This window comes from Tachyglossus aculeatus, chromosome X2, assembly GCF_015852505.1.
Source record: "Tachyglossus aculeatus isolate mTacAcu1 chromosome X2, mTacAcu1.pri, whole genome shotgun sequence".
NCBI classification, from domain to species: Eukaryota; Metazoa; Chordata; class Mammalia; order Monotremata; family Tachyglossidae; genus Tachyglossus; species Tachyglossus aculeatus.
Window position 1 is genome coordinate 15,751,446 of NC_052100.1, and position 22,923 is coordinate 15,774,368.

The 22,923-nt window shown below is 48.9% G+C and overlaps 1 protein-coding gene across 4 annotated transcripts in view; it reads left to right on the plus strand.

The window, feature by feature from the left end:
- The first annotated feature begins 691 nt into the window (after window positions 1-691).
- The window catches only part of CSNK1G2 (casein kinase 1 gamma 2), a 121,909-nt gene continuing 99,677 nt past the window's right edge, over window positions 692-22,923 (plus strand). For 3 of the 4 annotated variants that reach the window (XM_038770644.1, XM_038770646.1, XM_038770645.1), the window contains exon 1: window positions 692-942. The gene's annotated coding sequence lies outside the window, so the exon portion shown is untranslated. The remainder of the gene's footprint in view (window positions 943-22,923) is intronic. The other variant, XM_038770649.1, reaches the window with a different exon arrangement.

Below are 22,923 nucleotides of genomic sequence, written 5' to 3' on the forward strand. Positions count from 1 at the left end.
GCACTTAACAAAAATCACATAGTACTTCTTAACACATATTACAATTATTAGTGTATGAGTCGATTTTGGCTTTCACCCCTGAACATACTTGTATCTGGCTTCTCTTGCTCTGTCAAAATATGGTTACAGAATGACAACACCCATCCACTGACATCACAGAACACTGCCATGCCACAGCACAGTCAGTTCATGGGGTGATCTGCGACGCAATACACACGTCGACACGAGCGTTACTGTAATCTTCCGACGCATTGCCATGGCAACAGGTGCACGCCCGTGTAGGAGCCTGCCTTTCGGGACAAAATGTTCCCAAAATGCTTGTGGGCCATGAGACGCACCAAGGTCTGTCCAGTGGATACGTTGCAGTCATTCGAGAAATAGAATCTAATCAAAACAGAAAGAAAATCTCAAACGAATATCTCCCGAGCCCGTAAACGGTGCTGGCTGCCGTAAAAAGACGTAACTGCTGTAACGCTGCGCTTCCTCCTTCTCGTCCTGCGAGAGCTACTGATTCTTGAACGCGGTTTACGCCGGCGACGCAACGAGCTTCTCGTTGGTCGGCTGGTTGACCGGCCGGCTTCGCCGACACTTGCGCACAACCCTCCCGCCCACCCGCCCGCCCGCCGTCGGCACCGCCGCCGCCGCTTCCTTGAGTAAGGGGATTCTCCAAAGGAGGTTGCCCCCACAGCACGGCGTAGAGGCCTTCGTTCTCTGCGGCCCCTACGCTTTTGGCGTAAAACGTTTCTTTGCCTACCCTGGCCTGGTTGGGGCTGGTGGGGGAAGAGGCTTAAAGAGACAACAGCCGGGAGAAGAGGGCGAGAAACAGCAATAACAACGAAATCGGAGAGAAGCGATCCCTTCCGTCCCCGCTCCCCCCCCCAAAATGAGGAGGTCGGTGGTGGAGAGGGGGGCTGCACCCCAATGGTGAACACCCTGGAGGAGGTAACTGTGCCCGTGGTGGTTGGGTGGGTGAGTCTGGGCGGGGGAGTGAGTGGAGGTGGGGTCCTGTTGCTGCTGCTGCTGCTGCTGCTGCTGCGTGGGAGATCTATCCATCTATCTATTTGGTATATGGAGATATACTTCTGTATCCCTCTACGCGTCTCCCCCTCCCAACACACACACACACACACACACACACACACACATACATACATATATCTTCTCAACCCTCCCCTTTCCACACACGGGTTCCCCGGATTGGGGCAGCAGCTCGTTCCCACCCGTCCACCCCCACTCGCGCCAGTGAATCCTTGGCTTTGTTTTCAGGAAACACCACTTAATGGGGGCGGGGAAAGAAGAGGACGGGACTGACGAAGAAAAAGGCACCCCCTCACCCCCACCCCCCCCACCCCCATCCAGGGGCTCAGAAGAGAGTTATTGCTGTTGCCACAGTTATTCTTCAGACGGGTTACTTTGTCCCCTTTTGGGATTTCCTCTTTACCTTTTTTTTTTTTGGTTTTTTTTTGGAGCCCCGTCCGGTGATATTTAATATCGGGCTTTTGCATTAAAAATAACCCTCGAGTTGCCTGTCTGTAATTCAGAAGCTGTTTCTCATCGACCATTTTGGCCCGCCTGTGGACTTGGGAAGCTGGGATGTCTGCATTTAATTGATTTATTTTAATTTAAATGGTATTTGTTAAGCGCTTACTATGTGCCAAGCACTGTTCTAAGGGCTGGGGAAGATACAAGTAAATGAGGTTGGCACAGTCTTCTCGTGGAGGATTTGGTAGCCTGGTGTTCTTTGTTACCCTTGCTTGGTATTAAAACAAACAAAATACACACATATACACAAGCACGTATGTATGATATATGCATTTCATCAGGGGAGCGCTTGCGACCAGTTGGGAAGTCTAATGGATAAAAAAAATAAATCCAAGGAACTTTTGGGGGATTTGCCCAAAGGAGAGGTGGGGGGGGGGGCGGTGGAGTGTGTGTGTGTGTGTGTGTGTGTGTGTGTAATATTGTGAATATAGTCGTAACCAGTGGGGTTAATAGTGAATTTGTAGCCATTTTTCTAGGCCGTTTGAAAGTGAGACTATAAACAAATGAAAGGTAACCGGGACGCAGACAAACCTTGGTGCAAGACTGGTGTTTTGAGGAGGGACGTTTTTGCATTGCATGCTATCCTTTTACTTGATCATATTTTCCCTTTTGCATTACCATGGTAAGAGTTTGGGAAATGAGCCGTAAGGGCTCCGAGTATTTCTGATAGTCGAATTTTTCAGAGAGGCCAGGCCGTGTTGCACCTACGGATTGTTTTCTGCCCATTCCAGGATCCAAAATATTTTTAAATTAAGGTCAGTGTTTGTTCGCCATCAAACACAGAACTTTCGAATGGAGACAGGAAGGCACCCCGTGAAAAGGCTCGGGAACCACATGTCGGAGGTGGTATAGATTTTAAGTAGGTGGAAGAGGAAGAAACAAGAAGAACTGTCTGCAAAACGCAATTAAGCAGGCTTGGGATGAACAGAAACATTCCTGTATAAATGGGCTTAGGTTAGACGACTGTCAACTGTGTGTTTAAGAACGGAGTGGGAGGGAGGGAGTCTGACTATGGGGCATGTTATGGCGTCTGTTCCACCTTGAGCTTATAGTAAAATAATAATAATAATAATGATATTTGTTAAGACTGTGAGCCCACTGTTGGGTAGGGACTGTCTCTATATGTTGCCAATTTGTACTTCCCAAGCGCTTAGTACAGTGCTCTGCACACAGTAAGCGCTCAATAAATACGATTGATGATGATATTTTTTAAGCACTTATGTGTCAAGCACTGTTCTAAACGCAGGGGTAACCAGGTAGTTCTTTGTGGGGCTCACAGTCTTAATCTACATTTTACAGATGAGGTAACTGAGGCACAGATAAGTTAAGTGACTTGCCCAAAGTCACATAGCTGACAAGTGGAGGAGCCGGGATTAGAATCCACGACCTCTGACTCCCAAACCCGTGCTCTTTCCACTAAGCCATGCTGCTTATAGTAAAAGTACAGTGTCTTGAAATTTGGCTCATCCTGCTAAAAGGTCAAATTGCTCGATATGACAAATGTGAAACGGATCACCCTCTCTTTCCTTTTTTTTAATTTTATTTTTTTTCTTTAACATAGTTCTCCTGAAAACGGGAATAATAGGGGCTTCACATGGTTCAGTTAATGGAAGGGCATGTGAGGGTATTGTTTACTGTACAGTACTTTGGTCACAGTGATTTCTTTGAGTTGCTGATTAGGGGCTAAAGTTACTTCCTTTCACTGCTTGGGATTTTGTGAGGTGTTTTTAGACATTTCTTACCTTGGGAATTTGAGGGAGGGCAGAAGGAGGTGTGCTTCAAATCTGGTACGATTCTGATATTTAGATTTGTCTCTATCCATTGGAAAACTTCATGTTTATTTTTCAGCATAGTAGAGAGTGTGTTCTGAAACAAACACTTGAAAAAGAACGTGTGTGTGCGCACTTTTTTGGATGTGGGGATAGTACATTTCATGCTGCCCCCATATTAATTCTCATCAAAAGTGTGCATGCAAGAGTGTAATTTGGGGTGATCAGTCTCTTGATGTGGATCTTCAGATGGAACAGATGCTTTTGGTGTGGCACAATCATCATGAGTGACTCTATTTTTGGGAGCAGGGTTTGAAGTGCCTTTGGGAAATATTGGATGTGTCAGGAAATTAATAATTATATTGAGTGTTTGTGCTCTGCCAAAGCACTGTGCTTTGGTGGGGGTAGGTAGGGGTAATGAAATCCCTGTTCCATATAAGGCTCACAATCTAAGATGTAGGGAAAGCAGGTCTCATCTCCATTTTACAGATAAGAGGTGGTGATTTAATTTTTCCAGTTGGGGCCTTAAATGTCTGTGGATTTTCCATTGTATTGAGAGCTTCAAATTTATAGACTTGCTTCAGTATTAGGAAGATATCTCCATAAGGGGCAGGCTCTGAGATCATGTTGCCACATATTGCAGTACTGTCTAGACCATGAATATATTTTGATTCCAGCGGTAATCGTTCTGTAGCCTTGTTACTATACGTAGGAGGCTTGGAAAGGCATGAAAAAGAATCCACAGGTTTCTTGGAACAGCTTTTAAAAGAGCGACTTGTTACGAACCTGAAGAGGAAACTTGATAGTTCAGAGTGGTAGCTGGTTTTCAGCATATGTAAGGATTCACTTTTTCCCCCTCCCATTTCTATGGCTGGGTTCCCTCCCTCCATATGCTCCCCCCACATACCCAAGGCTGCTATTGGGCCCATAGCAGATGCCTTTTCCAAAAGTCAAAAGCCAGCTGGAGAAAAGATCTATATTTTCAGTTGGAGCAGAAAAATGACCTGGTGTGGAGGGGAGGAGAGATGATATGGGGAGAAGATTTTCAATGAGAGTATGTAAAATGGAGACAGTGTTGGGCTCTGTATGTTTGGGGTGTAAAATGGCAGCACCTGTCACTTGCCAATTAGGACTATGCCTAAAAGAGGAATACTTGAACACAAGATATGCAGAATAAACAGTTAGGGGCTCATTGCAGGGTGTAGATCAGTCCGTTACTAACTCAGGCTCCTTGTCAAAGGGAAAAATAGAACATTAAGTCACTTTCACCTTTAGCAAGCCTCCTGTGGCATTTTGGAGGTGGGGAAAAATCACCCTGGCAACAGGTTTGGGAGCCATGGGGGTGACTGTTTTTGAGGCCAAGGTGAATTCTATGAGGTAATTCAGGGAAGAGCTTGGTAATAGAAAGGCATGTTGGCTTCATTAAGTACTAGGAAAGTCATCTTGATGGGTTACCTCTCTGGGCCCGAGCTGTAGGCTATTTGTGCTCCATTTCTGCAGGGAAAATCTGAAAAGTGCTAGTGTGGAAGTGGTTATTAAACATCCTGTCTCCTGGACATTGCCTTGACTGTGCCCTTGCTTCCTTAACTCCCACAGTTGTCTGGATGTGAGGAAAAACAGCTTTTATACCTAGCATTTCAAATAATTTAAAAGTTTAAAAAGTCAAATTGTCAGATTGTGGCTTGAACTGAATCTATTGTCTTAAGGTGTGATTGTGCACTAAGCTTGTCTTTGTCATTATAGTTATTTATGGTGTTTAATGAGCATTTACTGTGTGCAAGCATTGCCTAAACACTGGGATAGTTACAGAATAATCAGTTAAGACAAGGACCCTGTTCCACAAGGGACTCAAACTGTGTGTGTGTGTGTGTGTGTGTGTGTGTGTGTGTGTGTGTGTTGGGGGGAGACTCAGAGCAATACAAATAATAAGGACATCTTAAAAGACTCCAACAGTCCAAATGAACAAAAGCTATTCCAGTGTTTGTTAGGTAATAATAATGGCATGTAATCGCTTATTATGTGCCAAACACTGTTCTGAGCTCTGGGGGGGATACAAGGTAACCAGGTTGTTCCACTTGGGGCTCACAGTCTTGATCCCCATTTTACAGATGAGGTAACTGAGGCACAGAGAAGTTAAGTGACTTGCCCAGAGTCACACAGCTGACAAGTGATGGAGTCGGGATTAGAACCCATGACCTCTGACTCTCAAGCCCGTGCTCTTTCCACTGAGCCATGCTGCTTCTCAGGGTAGTTCTCAGGGTCCTTGCCAAGTTAGGCTTGAGGATGGGGAGAGGGGACAGTATAATTGCATAGTTGTTTCAAATATACCACCAACTAGTGACAAACCAATTCAGGAGCCAATTTTCAAATCTCGATTGCAGCTTTCACTAGAGAAATCTACCTCCACCCACTCTGTTACACTCTCCTCTCCCAGGATGGGGCCCCAGGGAGACAGAAAGCTTTTCCAGCACCTTCCAGCTAATGCAGGATGGGTCTGTAACAAATTCAGTGACACTTTCCCTGCTCACCAGGGTCTTTCCAGAGCAAGATTAGTGTCACCCAGACAACTGACTCTTTGATGGGACTTCTGGGGATGAAATCTGCCACCAGTAGGGTGTGGTGCAATAAGGTTCCTTGATGTAGAGCTTCTCAGGAGCTGTATGTTGTGGGAATGACCTAGAAATGCTCATGCTCCCGGAGACTTGCAGATCCCGGGCTTGTCAGAGGGATTGGGTGAGCCTGAGGCCTTGTGAACTATTGTTGCCTGCCTGCTGACAGTGCACAGTAGTCTCTGATTTTTGAAGAGCAAAGGCCATTACACCTGTTGACTTGTTTTGTTTTGTTGTCTGTCTTCCCCTTCTAGACTGTGAGCCTGTTGTTGGGTGGGGACTGTCTCTATAAGTTGCCGATTTGTACTTCCCAAGCGCTTAGTACATTGCTCTGCACACAGTAAGTGCTTAATAAATACGATTGAATGAATGAATGAAACGTGAGGTACCTACTCAGATTTGCCTCCCCAGGGTGTGGTGGATTTACAAAACCTCTGGCATATTTTACCAAAAGTTTTCATGTATTTATTAATTTTACATAGGTCACCTTCTGCAGGCCCAGTGGAAAATAGGGGTGAAGTGAGTGAAACCTGCAGATGGTTAGTGCTATTTGGAAGGTAGAGCTAAATCTGCAGACCCTTAGTGGTTTCCTCAAGAATTTCCTCTATTTTCTGAAGCAGGTTTGAATCTGGGACTGTGAACTCTTATTTATTCATTTAGGTTTCAAGCACCACTCAAAAGCGGTGCATACTTTGTACCCTTCTCCTGAAAGGCAGCAAGATCCCAAACCCAGAAACTCATTTAGTTCTTTTTTGGTACTTTAGAGATGGAGGATATCAATGTTTCTCTGACCTGCTGTTGTTTGGCATGCAGTCTATTTACTTGCCTCATGGTTTATTTATTCTGGTATTCATTAAGCGCTTACTATGTGCCAGAACGATTGCTGGTGGAGGTAGGACATTCTGGGAGAGATGTGTCCGTGGTGTCGCTATGGGTCGGAGACGACTTGACAGCATAAGACAAGACAATGCTCCAAACACTGTTCTAAGCACTGGGGTAGATGTAAATTAATCAGTTTGAACACAGTCCCTGTTCCACATGGGGCTCATAGTTTAAGTAGGAGGGAGAACAGGTATTAAATTCCCCATTTTACAGTTGAGGAAACTGAGGCACAGACGATAAGTGACTTGCCCAAGGTCATTGTCCTCCAGTAAATGGTGAATTTGGGGATCCCCAAACTGGACTGTGCTCAGCCCCAACGGTGTGGCCGTTTTGCAATTGTGGCCACCAATAAATGAATGGTATTTGAGTGCTTACCGTATGCGCGACCTTGTACTAAACCCTTGGGAGAGTACAATTCAACAGAGTTGGTAGACATGTTCTTTGCATAGACCCTGCCCTCTGTGAGCTAGCATCCTACAGATGCAAGAATTCAGGGACACAAGATAATGAGAAATCACTGACTTCGTTGATTGATTATTCTTTTTTGGGTTGGCTGGGCCAGAACTGACTGCAAATCTGGAACTGTATCAATCTAGAATGTGGGAGTTCACTACCCTAGCAGCACTGTTTGGGTTGTGATTCTCTTCCCGAGGAAAGAGGGGATTTCCTCTTACATGTGGAAAAAGCACTCTGGCTTCTGGGCCTGAAGTTCAGGAGAGTGGAAGGCAAAGAGCCCTTTGGGATTGTAGAGAAATAAATGTAGCTGGTTTTAGTATAAGTCCTTTAACTTTGGGATGTTATTCAGTGCCTTTCTTCATAAAGGTATCTACTGCATTACAGTGTCCCCTCCAAATAATAATAATAATCATCATCATAATGGTATTTGTTAAGTGCTTACTATGTGCTGTAAGCACTGGGTTAGATACAAGGTTATCAGATTGTGCCATGTGGGGCTCACAGTCTTACTCCCCATTTTACAGATGAGGGAACTGAGGCCCAGAGAAGTGACTTGCCCAAAGTCACACAGCTGAGAAGTGGCGGAGTTGGGATTAGAACCCATGACCTCTGACTCCCAGGCCCGTGCTTTCCACTAAGCCATGCTGTTTCTCATATGCAGCCATTCCAAAGCCAAAATGACTCTTAAGAGTATCTTAGATCTTGTCTCAGAGAAGAATGGAAGCAACCCAGGCTCTACCCTGTCCACCTCACACTTCAAAACCACTTTTATTTTGGTGGGTAGTGTTTTGTTTTCTGTTTTTGGAGACTATGTGGAGTTTTGACACCTTTTTTGTTTTTTGATGCCATTTATATGTTACGATTTGGACTGGACTGGACTTGATACTCATCTAGGGTATTTCTTTCAGCCAGAGACCTGGGTTTGATTTCTCTTAAGTTGGCCAGAGTCAGGTACTCCATAGAGGGCCTGTTCTCAGAAATGCAACATCTTCTGTTGCTCCCTAATAATTCCCACCTGCAAAGGGTGCTCCATCCATCAATTCACTAATTCCCCAAACAGCCCTACACAGCAGGTAATAATAATAATAATGATGGCATTTGTTAAACGCTTACTATGTGCAAAGCACTGTTCTAAGCTCTGGGGGGATACAAGGTGATCAGGTTTTCCCACGGGGGGCTGACAGTCTTAATCCCCATTTTACAGATGAGGTAACTGAGGCCCAGAGAAGTTAAGTGAGTTGCCCAAAGTCACACAGCTGACAATTGGCGGAGCTGGGATTTGAACCCATGACCTCTGACTCCAAAACCCGTGCTCTTTCTGCTGAGCCACTCTGCATCTCTACTGTTAAGCCCATTGCTCAAGTAGGGAAACTGAAACATTTAGAAGTTAAGCAGGACCTCCAGAGAGACATTCATATGTGGTATTCAGTCAATGGTATTTATCGAGTGCTGACATTGGGCAGAGCCCTGTACTAAGTGCTTGGGGAAGTACAGTACAACAGAGTTGGTAGACTTATTCCCTGCCCACAACGAGCTCACCCAAGTGCCCAAAGGGTACAGATCCAAATGCAAAGACAACACAGAAGGGAGATGGAGTTGGGGAAAGAGGGCTTAATCGGGGAAGGCCACTTGGAAGAGATGCGACCTTAATAAGGCTTTGAATGTAGGGAGATTAGTGGTCTGGTGTATATGGAGGGGGGGAGGCAGGATGTGGGAAAGGGGTTGGCAACGAGGTAGATGAGACTGAGGCACAGTGAGCAAACTGGTGCTAGAGGAGCGAAGTGGGCAGGCTGGGTTGTAGTAGAAAATCAGTGAGGTAAGGTAGTCTGGGGTGAGCTGATCAAGTGCTTTAAAGTCAACTGTAAGGAGTTTCTATTTGCAGAGGTGGGTGAGCAACCACTGGAGTTTTGGAGGAGTGGGGATGTGCGGACTGAAAGTATTTTTTTTTTTAGAAAAGTGATCTGAACAGCAGAAGTGAAGTCAAGGCTGGAGTTGGGGAGACACAGGAGGCAGGGTGATCAGTGAGGAGGCAGATGCAGAAGTCAAGGTGGGATATGATAAGTGCTTGGATTAGAGTAACAGCACTTTGGACCAAGAGGGAAGGGTGGATATTAGTGATGTTGTGAAGGTGGAACCTGCAGGATTTGGTGACAGATTGAATATGTGGGTTGTATGAGATAGATGAATTGAAAATATTGCCAAGGTTGTGGGCTTGTGAGATAGGGAGGATAGTGGCATTGTCTACAGTGATGGGAAAGACATGGTGAGTATAAGGTTTGGAGGGAAAGATAAGGAGTTCTGTTTTGGACAAAATTTGAGGTGTCAGCAGGACATCCAGGTAGAGATGTCCTGAAGGGAGGAGGAAATGTGAGGCAGCAGAGAAGGAGAGAGGTCAGGGCTGGAGAGGTAAATTTGGAAATCCTCTGCATAAAGATGGTATTTCATTCATTCATTCATTCAATCGTATTTCTTGAGCACCTACTGTGTGCAGAGCACTGTACTAAGCGCTTGGGAAGTACAAGCTGGCAACATATAGAGACCAGTCCCTACCCATTTGAAGCTATGGGAGTGAATGAGTTCCCCAAGGGTGTGGATGTAGATGAATAGATGAGAAACCCAGAACTGAGCCTTGAGGGACCCCCTTCCACTGTCAGTGTGGGTTGGAGGCAGAGGAGCCAAGACTGAGAATGAGCAGTTAGAGAAATAGGAGAACAACCAGGAGAGGACAGTGTCAGGGAAACCAAGGTTGGATAATGTTTCCAGGAGAAGGGAGTTGTCAGCAGTATGGAAGACAGATGAGAGGTTGAAGATGGCCAAGTGGCAAGAGCACGGGTTTGGGACTCAGAGGACATGGGTTCTAATTCCAGCTCTGCCACTTGTCTGCTGTGTGATGTTGGGGAAGTCACTTAACTTCTCTGTGCCTCAGTGACCTCATCTGTAAAATGATGATTAAGACTGTGAGCCCCATGCAGGTCAGGGATTGTATCAAACTTAATTAGCTTGTATCTATACCAGCCCTTAGAACAGTGCTTGGCACATAGTAAATGCTTAATGAATACCATTATTATTAATTATTGTTATTAGGAGGATTAGGATGGACTAGAGACTGTTGGATTTGGCAAAAAGAAGGTAATTGGTGACCTTGGAGGGGGCAGTTTCTGTGGAGAGAAGACGGCGGAAATCAGATCGTGGGGGATCAAGGAGAGAATTGGAGGAGAGGAAATGGAGACTGGGTGTAGACAACACTCAAGGAGTTTGGAGAGGAATGGTAGGGAGATGGGAGTGATATCTGGAGGGAGTCGTGGGGTCAAGGGAAGGTTTTCTTAGGACAGGGGATACAGGACCATGTTTGAAAGTAGTGGGAAAGAAGCCATTGCAGATTAAAAAGTTGAAGATGGCAGCCAAGAAGGGAAGAAGGTTCCAATCACTTTGCCCCCCCTACCTCACCTCTCTACTCTCCTACTTTACCCGTCCCACAGACTTAGCTCCTCTAATGCCAAACTTCTCACTGCACCTCAGTCTTACCTATCTCACCGCCAACCTCTTGCCCACATCCTGCCTCTGGTCTGGAACGTCCTCCCTCCTCATATCTGACAGACAATTACTCTACCCACCACCCCCTCCAAAACCTTATTGAAGGCACATCTCCTCCAAGAGGTCTTCTCTGACTAAGCCCTCCTTTCCTCTTCTTCCCACTCCCTTCTGCATCATCCTGACTTTATTCATCCCCACTCCCAACTCCACAGCTCTTATGTACATATCAGTAATTTACTTTTATATGTGTCTCCCCCTGTATGCTGTAATCTCATTATGGGCAGGGGTTGTGTCTGTTTATTGTTATATTGCACTCTCCCAAGCACTTAGTACAGTGCTCTGCACACAGTAAGCACTCAGTAAATACAATTGAAGAAGGGAAGGGGGCAAGTGCTTTAAGGTATGAAGGGATAGGGTCAGAGGTGCAGGTGGAGGAGGGTAGATTTTGAGAGGAGGCTAGAGATAATAATAATGGTGGTATTTGTTAAGCACTTACTATATGCTGAGCACTGTTCTAAGCGCTGGGGTAGATACAGGGTTATCAAGTTGTCCCAAGTGGGGTTCAGAGTCTTAATCCCCATTTTACAGATGAGATTACTTAGGCACAGAGAAGTTAAGTGACTTGCCCAAAATCACACAGCTGACAAGTGGCAGAGCCAGAATTAGAACCCATGACCTCTGACTCCCAAGCCCGTGCTCTTTCCACTAAGCCATGCTGCTTCTCATCTCGTTATCTTTTAGTAGTAATAATAATAATGATGGCATTTATTAAGCACGTACTATGTGCAAAGCACTGTTCTAAGTGCCGGGGAGGTTACAAGGTGATCAGGTTGTCTCACATGGGGCTCACAGTCTTCATCTCCATTTTACAGATGAGGTAACTGAGGCACAGAGAAGTGAAGTGACTTGGCCAAAGTCACTCAGCTGACAAGTGGCAGAGCTGGGATTTGAACCCATGACCTCTGACTCCAAAGCCTGTGCTCTTTCCACTGAGCCATGCTCCTTCTCTGTAAGGCATGGAAGAGAGGGATGAAAGCAGAGTATTTCGGACTAATTTAGCTGTTTGGATTGACTTTTAATTAACCGTTAAAACGGCTGATGCTTTCCCCCTCAAAATTATTAATGCTCATTTTTCATTTTGCGGGTGACTGTAACAGGCCCCTGAATGAACTAGAAAATGTAAGGCCATTCAAGGAGATCACTTTTACCAGCAAACTATTCGGTCAGTCAATTGTCACCAGCACCAATACGAGCTTAAGTGTCCAAAGGGCATTTCAGATCACAGACCACTTGTGTGGAATCCACGTGTTCTCTTTGATCTCCTGAAGTTCACCTTATCTTTTCACTTGGGCATAGCCAGTGGAGCTTGGCTCTTGGAGTCCCCAGTGAAGTTCTAGTCAAAATCCGAGGCTATGTGCCAGTTTGAGATTGGCCCAGAAGATTGCAAACCCTAGGAATACTGGGATTAGCTAGATCTCTCCAGCCTGGCTTCTCCAGTGGCTTTGAGTGGGCTTTCTGGGTATAGCCCACTCTACATGCGGGATTGGGAAATTGATAAGAAGATAATACTTGACAATTTTTTTTTTAACATTACTGTTCTTGGACTGAATCATTGATCAGTCTCTACTTGCAGGGAACCCCCACCAATCCAGCACAGGTTCTTGCCTGGATTGGCTGGGGTAAGGGGAGCAGTTGTGTTAGAAACATTTCCCCTGCGCTGAGAAAATGCTGTTACTGAGGTAGTTATTCTGAAAGGCTCTGGAAGAGTTATTTTGAATATCAAAGATGAAATTAGTCTTTTAGCACATATCTTGCTTTTGAATATGAAGTTGGGGGTGAGGGACCCCTATTTCAGGAAAGTTTGAGGAGAAAGAAAAGAAAGCATTTACCGGTGTCCCAGAGAGTACTGTAAACCATGGGGCACATTCATTTGAGCAACCTATCCAAATGATATAAGTTGGAAGCAGTGTGGCCTAGTGGAAGGAGCATGGGCCCAGGAGTCAGAGGATCTGGATTCTAATCCCTGCTCCACCACTGGTCTGCTGTGTGACTTTGGGCAAGTCACTTCTATGGGGCTCAGTTACCTCATCTGTAAAATGGGGATTAAATCCTCCCTCCTACCTATCAATCAGTTTTTTTACTGAACACTTACTATGTGGAGGACACTATGCAAAGTGTACTAAGCCTTTGGAAGAGTACAACACAGCAATAAAACAGACATATTGCCTGCCCACAACAAACTTACAGTTTAGAGGATGTGCTTACAGTCTAGACTTGACTGTAAACCCCATGTGGAACAGGGACTGTGCCCAACCTGATGATCTTGTTTCTACCCCAGCACTTAGTAAAGTACCTAGCACATAGTAAACGCTTAACAAATACCATTCAAAATAAAAAAGATAGTATATCCCTAGCTTAGGATAGTGACTCACCACTGATTTATAACTGGGTTAATAGGCATTTCACAAGAGCTTTGTATTTGTACAAAAGGTAAGCTGGAGTTTAAAATGAGTGTAGCTTTGTAAAATGAAGACTGAACATAGATGCATTGGCTTGATGCTTTTTAAAGAGGCAATGACATTTATTGGCTCAGGTCATAGCCTTGAGCAAAGATACTTAGGTTTTCAGTGCACTGGTTTATCCTTCTGTCATATTAGAGTACTTTCCAAGCTCTTAGTTCAGTGCTCTGCACATGGTAAGTGCTCAATAAATATGATTGAATGAATGAACTAGAATAATGGTACTTCTTCTTGCCTTTGTTAATAACAAGATAACTTAAAGCTAGGAATTCTTTCTGCGCCTGATCTGTCAAAGAAATATGGTGGACTGCTGCTTCTTTAGTGCTGAGAAGTGTTTGGGTAGGGGTTTCTGCCTCATCTCCAAACAGCCCAGAATTCCTTCCTGGATTAGCCATTTGCAGGAGCACCATGACCATGGAAGGGTTCATTTTCGTCAGCTGTACCTGGCCTGCTCTGCTCTGCTGTGTGCACATGGCAGTTGAAAATGACAGGATCTCTCAAAGACTTTAAATGTCATCCAAGATGGCTGAATGAGCATAATATACAGCTGCACTGGATTTCTCAATTTTGGATTTTTGCACCTAGCTTAGTGTAACTTGAGCATTTATTGGTAGAAGAGGTATTTTCTTATCTTCTGGTTCACTGATTTTTTCCATCCGTCTTTTCCTTATTCCCTTGAGAGATTTTTAGTGAGTACCTTTTTGACTGCTGTACAGAGTCTCTTCCTTAAGGGGGAAGACTTTGTTTCTGACAAGGATCGTTCACCTCCTCCCAGTACACACCCAGTTCACTCCTGTCTTCCTGCTGGTTCAAATTTGAGTGTGCCAAACATATCAGTGCCATGGTTTCTTCTCTTATTGCTCCAGAGAACTGCAGGGGACAAGCAAGGCTGGATTACCACATCCCGGGGGACCCAGCCTAGTTGATGTTGCGCACTGCCCCCCTCCCCTCCTTGACATGTGATGCCATTGCATCGTGTGACGTATGATGCAGTCTAAACCGTGGCATGCCTCACTATTAGCCACATCGTGCTTCATTCACATGGCGGTTGTCTACCTTTGTGTCTGTGTATTTGATTTGCTTGCATGCACTTTCTTATGTGCGCTCTTTCTCTCTCTCTCTCTCTCGCTCCCTCTATCCCTCTCTCCCTCTCTCTCCCTCTCTCCTGCACTGTTCCCTGGGCAGAGTGGTGTTTCCTGGCAGATGTTGGAGAAAGGCATAGAGGCAAGGCAGTAGAGAGAAGAGAGCATGTGAGAGGTACAGACAGAGGCCAAGGCTTGAATAACTCTGCTCCCCTTAAGTAGCCAAGCTATCCTCTCTTTTTTGCCAACATCTTTTAGGAAAACCAAATGAAATATTGCCACAGGGAGCCCCCATATTAGCAGTAGGTCTATTGCCAGTAATTTGCCATCTCACCTCCTGGGATCCTGTCACCAAGTGAACTGTTGTCTTGAGCTGGAAATGTTGGGCTGTGGCTGCAGGGGGATTTCGTTGGGGGAAGATACAGCGTTTTGGGTGGAGCAGTAATTTCACTTTTAGGACTTTTCCTCCCCTTCTTCTACCATCCCACTGGCACAACTCCTGTGCCTCGGAGGCAGCACCCTAGATGGTTGACTGACAGAGAAAGCTGGGTGGCTGAAGTCTGACGTTCTGCTTCCGATCACTGTCTGCTAGGCAGGGTATTTAAGTTCATTCATTCATTCATTCAATCGTATTTATTGAGCGCTTACTGTGTGCAGAGCACTGTACTAAGCGCTTGGGAAGTACAAGTTGGCAACATATAGAGACGGTCCCTACCCAACAACAGGCTCACAGTCTAGAAGAAGTCATGAACCCTGCCTATGGTCAGGGAGCGTGTCTGCTAATCCTGCTGTACTGCACCATATTAAGCGCTTAGTACGGTACTCTGCACACAACAATAACAATACTGATGTCGGTATTTGTTCTAAGCACTGTTCTAAGCACAGGGGGTAGATACAAGGTCATCAGGTTGTCCCACATTGGGCTCCCAGTCTCCATCCCCATTTTAAAGATGAGGTCACTGAGGCCCAGAGAGGTGAAGGGACTGGCACTAAGCCCGGCTACTTCTCAATAGATGGCTGTTATCAATGGATGGATTGATCCGCTGGAGGTCCTGTCCCCTCCCCCCCCCCACCGCCCCCCGGGGAGGCGGTCAGGCACTGACTTTGGGAAGCGAGGGTGGGTGTCCCCGGGCCCAAACTCTTCATCATCTTCGTCATGGTCCTGAGAGCTGGACTGGGAGTCGGAGGCGGGCGGCTCGGTGCACAGCAGCCGGCGGCTGGACCCCTTGGGCTTCTTCCTACGGCTGTCTCCGGCCAGCCCGATCAGCACGTTCAGCTCCTTGCGCTTCTTCATCTTCTTGTGCGGGTGGACGGGGGTCCCCAGGGTCCCCGCCTCCAAGCCCACCCCCCAGCCTGAGCCCCGCCACGGCCTTGCAGCCTCCTTCCAGGGTGGGGGCCGGGGAAGGGGCGTGTGGATGTGGGGGTGTTTTAGAGGGGCAGGGGGCACCGGATGGGACAGGGGCTCCTCCTCCTCTTCCTTTATGCTAGGCTGGAGAGGGGGGATTCCCCCCTTGGTGGGGGCTGGGGGTGTGTGCGTCTGGGGAGTCCCAGGTCCCGGGGAAGGGGCAATAGGAGGGGGAACCTGGGGGTCTCCTGTCGCAGGGAAGAAGGGAGAGGAGAGGTGATGGTTTGGGGGTGCCCCAGGTGTGTGGGGAAGGGATTTGGAGGTGCCCTGGGGGTGCGGGAAGGGGGCTTGGAGTGCCCCAGGCTAGCGGGGAGAAGGTTTGGGGGTACCTACCCCGGGAGATGCGGGGAGGAGGTTTGGGGTCCTCCGGGTGCAAAAGGAAAGGATTTGGGGTACTCCGGTCTTGCAGAGAGAGGTTTTGGGGTGCCCCGGGGACACAAGGAGAGGACTGGGGATATTCTGCTCTTGTGGGGAGAGAGTTTGGGGTGCCCCGGGCACACAAGGAGAGGATTGGGGGCACCCTAGTCGATGCGGGGAGGAGGTTTGGGATGCCCTGAGGGTACAAGGTGGGAGCTAGGGGTGGGCCCGGGCACAAGGAGGGGGCTGGGGGTGCCCCGGGGCTACAAGGAGGGGGTTGGGGGTACCCTGGGTGATGCAGGAAGGTTTGGGATGCCCGGAGGGTACAAGGAGGGGGCTGGGGGTGGGCCGGGGTCACCAGGAGAGGGTTGGGGGTACCCTGGGAGATGCAGAAAGTTAGCTTGGGGTGCCCGGGGGCACAAGGAGGGGATTGGGGGTACCCCACTCTTGAGGGGAGAGAGGTTGGAATGCCCCGGGGGCACAAGGAGGGGGTTGGAGGTACTCCGGGCGATGCGGGGAGGAGGTTTGGGATGCCCGGGGGCACAAGGAGGGGGCTGGGGGTACCCCGTGTGATGCAGGGAGTTAGCTTGGGGTGCCCGGGGGCACAAGGAGAGGATTTGGGGTACCCCACTCTTGAGGGGAGAGAGTTTGAGGTGCCCCAGGGGCACAAAGAGGGGGTTGGAGGTACCCCAGGTGATGCGGGGAGGAGGTTTGGGATGCCTGGGGGCACAAGGAGGGGGCTGGGGGTACACCGGGTGATGTGGGGAGTTTGGGGTGCCCGGGGGCACAAGGAGGGGATTGGAGGTACCCTGCTCTTGAGGGAAGAGAGTTTGGGGTGGGCCGGGGGCACAAGGAGGAGGCTGAGGGTACCCCGTGTGATGTAGGGAGGAGGTTTGGGATGCCCGGGGGTACAAGGAAGGAGCTGGGGGTGGGCCGGGAGCACAAGGAGGGAATTGGGGGGTACTCCGGGTGATGCGGGGAGGAGGTTTGGGATGCCCTGGGGCCCAAGGAGGGGACTGGGGGTTCCCCGGGCATTGCAGGGAGTTAGCTTTTTGTGCCTGGGGGCACAAGGAGGGGATTTGGGGTACCCTGCTCTTAAGGGGAGAGAGTTTGGGGTCGGCCGGGGGCACCAGATGGGGGCTGAGGGTACCCCTGGCGATGCGGGGAGGAGGTTTGGGATGCCTGGGGGCACAAGGAGGGGATTTGGGGTAATCCCGCTCTTGAGGGGAGAGAGTTTGGGGTGGGCCGGGGGCACATGGAGGAGGCTGAGGGTACCCCGGGTGATGTGAGGAGGAGGTCTGGGTTGCCTGGGGGTACAAGGAGGGGACAGTTAGGGCTGCCCTAGGGGATTCGGGGGTCCAGGGTGCCCCACTGTCAGAGGGCAAGGAGGGCCGGGGCGGGGGGTGGGGGGGCACCGGGGCCCCCCACGGGCCTTTCCGGTCCGGTCAGGGCGGCAGCGGGGGGACCGGGTCCGGCCCCCCTTCCCGGCCCATGTGTGGCCCAGGTCTCTCCTGAGCCTCCCATCCCCCCCATCCTCAGTTACCAAGGGAGCAGCCTGGGCTTGAACGGTATTGTTCCTATAATGCACACGGACAGAGAGAGCCCTTCCTGTTACCCTGATGGAGAGAACATAATAGGGCTCTTCATTTTTTTTTAAGCCTTCTTCTGTTCTTTAGTTTAGGAAGTCCTTCCACCTGCGGTTCCTTGGCTTGGTGACAGTTTTGCTGTTGCTTTAATCATCTCGTGTGGATTTCAGGCACTGTGGAAGGAATGTTGTGTTTTTCACTGAAGCAAGCAGAATGCGTCTCCCAGATGAGTGTTATTGTTTTAGCACCTTTCCTCTGTGGACCTTCCAGTAATTATCAAGGCGGGAGGGGAAAGGGCAGTCCAACAGCCATGAGAAACAGTGTGGCCTAGTAGGGCACGGGCCTGGGGGTCAGAGGACCTGGGTTCTCATCCCGGCTCTGCCCTCTGCCTGCTGTGTGATCTTGGGTAAATCACTTCACTTTTCTGTGCCTTATTTTCCCCATGTGTAAAATGGGGATCTAGGACTTGTTCTCCCTTCTACTTAGACTGGGAACCCCATGTGGGACAGGGACTGGGTCCGACCTGATGATCTTTCATCTACCCCAGCGCTTAATATGGTGCTTGGCACAGAGTAAACGCTTAACAAATCTTATAATTATCATGATAATTATTAGCCCTCTACGTAGTCGGTTGATGGCAGAGTGACGAACCCAGTTCGGGCCACACGCACTCGATGGCCCTTCATGTACTGTGCCATGCTTCCTCTTGGGCTGAATTAGAGCTTGTGTGATGATGTGGGGATATAGAAGGATTGTTTGAGGCTAGAAGGTAGATGAAGGTCAGGGAAGTTGAGTCATCACGGGCTACTGAGTGTGTAGGTTGGGACAGGGAGAGAGACCCAGCTTGGGGAAATGGTTCAGAATCCAGCAGGCTCCCCAAGATGCTCTCAGTTAGAGTGCCTGAGGTGGGCCTTATGGAAATATCTGGCACTCCATAGTTCTCCTGCCTGTATCGATGACTGACCCATGAATTTGTGGCATCACCGAATGGAGCAGAACAGAAGAAAATTTGATTTCTGCTTAAATCACAGGAACTTGAGATTGGCCCGGTGAAGATGGGAAATGGCAAAAAGAACAGGCGACAAATGGTTTTCAGGAAAGTTTTTTTCCAGAATAATCAATCAATCAATCAATCGTATTTATTGAGCGCTTACTGTGTGCAGAGCACTGTACTAAGCGCTTGGGAAGTACAAGTTGGCAACATATAGAGACAGTCCCTACCCAACAGTGGGCTCACAGCCTAGAAGGGGGAGACAGAGAACAAAACCAAACATACTAACAAAATAAAATAAATAGAATAGATAATAGAATAAATAAATAAATAAATAATAAATAAATAAATAGAATTGAACTTTCAATTCCCTTGCTCCCAACTGCCATTCCCATTCCTCACCTTCCCCTTCCCCTCTCCCACCCAGCTTTTTCCCTCCCTCTCCCCCACCAAGACCACTGCCCCTCACCCCCTACCAAGGATCCCTCTGTACCAGCACCAGTCCTCTGCTCCACCTTCCCAGCCCCCTCCCTCCCCTTCTCCCCGCCCCCACCCCATCCCAGTTCTCCTTTCCCATCGCCACCCCTCTTCCCACTCTCCCCGTCTAGGCCCCCGCCAACTCATCCCAATCCAAACCCTCCCCACCCCTCGCACCCTTCCCCCTCCCTCCCCTCCCTCAACAGCTACTGCCAAGTGTGGCCTCTGGAACCCCCCCTCCGTTTTAAGTAAGATCCCATTCATCCTGGACCTATTCCTTTCCAGCTCTCTACTCCTCCTCGCCCTAACTGAAACATGGTTGTCTCCGGACGACACGGTCTCTTCTGCTGCTCTCTCCAGTGGAGGCCTCTTCTTCTCCCACTCCCCCAGACTCACTGGAAAAGGAGGAGGTGTCGGTTTCCTTCTCGCTCCCCAATGTCGCTTTTGCACTATCCCTCCTCACCCTTCCCTTTCCTTCCCTTCCTTTGAAGCTCACATTATTCGCCTCTACCACCCCCTCCAGATTCTTGTAGCTGTCATCTACCGCCCCCCCGGCCCTACCTCCAACTTCTTTAACGATTTTGACCCCTTCCTCACCTTCCTTCTCTCCTTTTCCATGCCCAGTCTGATCCTCGGAGACTTCAACATCCACACGGATATCCCTGATGACTCCTCTGCCGCCCGCCTTCTATCTCTCCTCGACGCTACCAACCTCTTGCTCCACCCCACCTCACCCACTCACCAACTTGGTCATACCCTCTACCTCATCATCTCCTATCGCTGCACTGTGTCCACCCTCACCAACTCTGAAATCCCTCTCTCTGATCATAATCTTCTCACCTGCCTCCTCACTCACACTCCTTTCCCCTGTAAATCCATATTACTCCCTCACAGAGATCTCCGCTCTCTTGACCCCATCCATCTTTCTGAGCGCCTCACACCCCACCTCGCCTCCCTCTCCCCTCTGCCCAGTCTTGACGATCAGATTACTGCTCTCAACTCTACCCTTTCTACTCAGACTCACTCGCTCCCCTTTCCCTTCGCCGCTCTCGTACCACTAACCCACAGCCCTGGATCACTGCCACTGTCCGCCTCCTTCGCTCTTATGCTCGAGCTGCCGAACACTGCTGGCTAAAGTCTAAACACCATGCCAACCTCGTTCACTTCAAGTTTATCCTTTCCTGCCTTAACTCAGCCCTCTCCTCTGCCAGACAGAACTATTTCTCCTCCCTTATTGACACCCATGCCCATCATCCCCACCAGCTCTTCCGTACATTTAACTCCCTTCTCAGGCCCCCGGTTCCTCCCCCTCCTCCTTCCCTCACCCCCAACGATCTGGCCTCCTACTTCATTAACAAAATTAAATCCATCAGGTCCTACCTCCCCAAAGTCACTCCCCCCACCTTCTCCAACCCCCAGGCCCTCAACACTCTCTGCTACTCTCCCATCCTTCCCAGCAGTATCCTCAGAGGAGCTCTCCTCCCTCCTCTCAAGTGCTACTCCGGCCACCTGTGCTTCTGACCCCATTCCCTCGCATCTCATGAAATCTCTCGCTCCATCCCTTCTCCCCTCCTTAACTTCCATCTTCAACCGCTCACTCTCCACTGGTTCCTTCCCCTCTGCCTTCAAACATGCCCATGTCTCTCCCATCCTAAAAAAACCCTCTCTTGACCCCACCTCACCTTCTAGTTATTGCCCCATATCCCTCCTACCATTCCTTTCCAAACTCCTTGAACGAGTCGTCTACACGCGCTGCCTCGAATTCCTCAACACCTACTCTCTCCTCGACCCCCTCCAGTCTGGCTTCTGTCCCCTACATTCCACGGAAACTGCCCTCTCAAAGGTCACCAATGACCTCCTGCTTGCCAAATCCAATGGCTCCTACTCTATCCTAATCCTCCTCGACCTCTCAGCTGCCTTCGACACTGTGGACCACCCCCTTCTCCTCAACACGCTATCTGACCTTGGCTTCACAGACTCCGTCCTCTCCTGGTTCTCCTCTTATCTCTCCGGTCGTTCATTCTCAGTCTCTTTTGCAGGCTCCTCCTCGCCCTCCCATCCCCTTACTGTGGGGGTTCCCCAAGGTTCAGTGCTTGGTCCCCTTCTGTTCTCGATCTACACTCACTCCCTTGGTGACCTCATTCGCTCCCACGGCTTCAACTATCATCTCTACGCTGATGACACCCAGATCTACATCTCTGCCCCTGCTCTCTCCCCCTCTCTCCAGGCTCGCATCTCCTCCTGCCTTCAGGACATCTCCATCTGGATGTCTGCCTGCCACCTAAAACTCAACATGTCCAAGACTGAACTCCTTGTCTTCCCTCCCAAACCCTGCCCTCTCCCTGACTTTCCCATCTCTGTTGACGGCACTACCATCCTTCCCGTCTCACGAGCCCGCAACCTTGGTGTCATCCTCGACTCCGCTCTCTCATTCACCCCTCACATCCAAGCCGTCACCAAAACCTGCCGGTCTCAGCTCCGCAACACTGCCAAGATCCTCCCTTTCCTCTCCATGCAAACCGCTACCCTGCTCGTTCAAGCTCTCATCCTATCCCGTCTGGACTACTGCATCAGCCTTCTCTCTGATCTCCCATCCTCGTGTCTCTCCCCACGTCAATCCATACTTCATGCTGCTGCCCAGATTGTCTTTGTCCAGAAACGCTCTGGGCATGTTACTCCCCTCCTCAAAAATCTCCAGTGGCTACCAATCAATCTGCGCATCAGGCGGAAACTCCTCACCCTGGGCTTCAAGGCTCTCCATCACCTCGCCCCCTCCTACCTCACCTCCCTTCTCTCCTTCTACAGCCCAGCCTGCACCCTCCGCTCCTCTGCCGCTAATCTCCTCACCGTGCCCCGTTCTCGCCTGTCCCGCCATCGGCCCCCGGCCCACGTCATCCCCCGGGCCTGGAATGCCCTCCCTCTGCCCATCTGCCAAGTTAGCTCTCTTCCTCCCTTCAAGGCCCTACTGAGAGCTCACCTCCTCCAGGAGGCCTTCCCAGACTGAGCCCCTTCCTTCCTCTCCCCCTCGTCCCCCTCTCCATCCCGCCCATCTTACCTCCTTCCCTTCCCCACAGCACCTGTATATATGTATATATGTTTGTACGTATTTATTACTCTATTTATTTATTTCATTTATTTATAACTTGCAGGAAGGTGACGATCTGATTTCAGAAGAAGGCTGGTTGGTGCCGTTTGCCCTGTGGGACTGTCAAGTGTTGAGACTCTACCCAGAAATATTCGCCTTAAAATTGGTGAACATTGCCAAAGATTACATTTACTGAGTCGTTTCCAGGGATTTATTTTCTTAGTAAAAGTGTCCTTCAGTTTGGAGATGATGCTGCCGAGGGTTGAGACCATATTCATGAGCATGAGTGCGTTGAGAGAGTGTGACTGCACCCTTTTACCGGGAAAAGATGGTAATGTGCCTTTTCCTGGGCCCTTGACTTTCTACTTTCTCCTCACAACATGCCTATGTTTTGAACCTAAAAAGTCATCTGACACCGTGCCAGCAGAGTTTTGGTTTAACTAGACTCATTTTGGAATTTAGAGAGCTTTATGAAAATTGAAGGTTTTTAAGTGAGCCCGTCAGTTCATTTGGGATTATAATTTTTTTTATAAATGGCAGGCCCCCACATCCTCCAATTTGCTGAAACTTCAAGGATTGGGTACCCTAGAAGAGCACCCTGAACAGAAGTGTGGGTCTGAGGCTGGCAT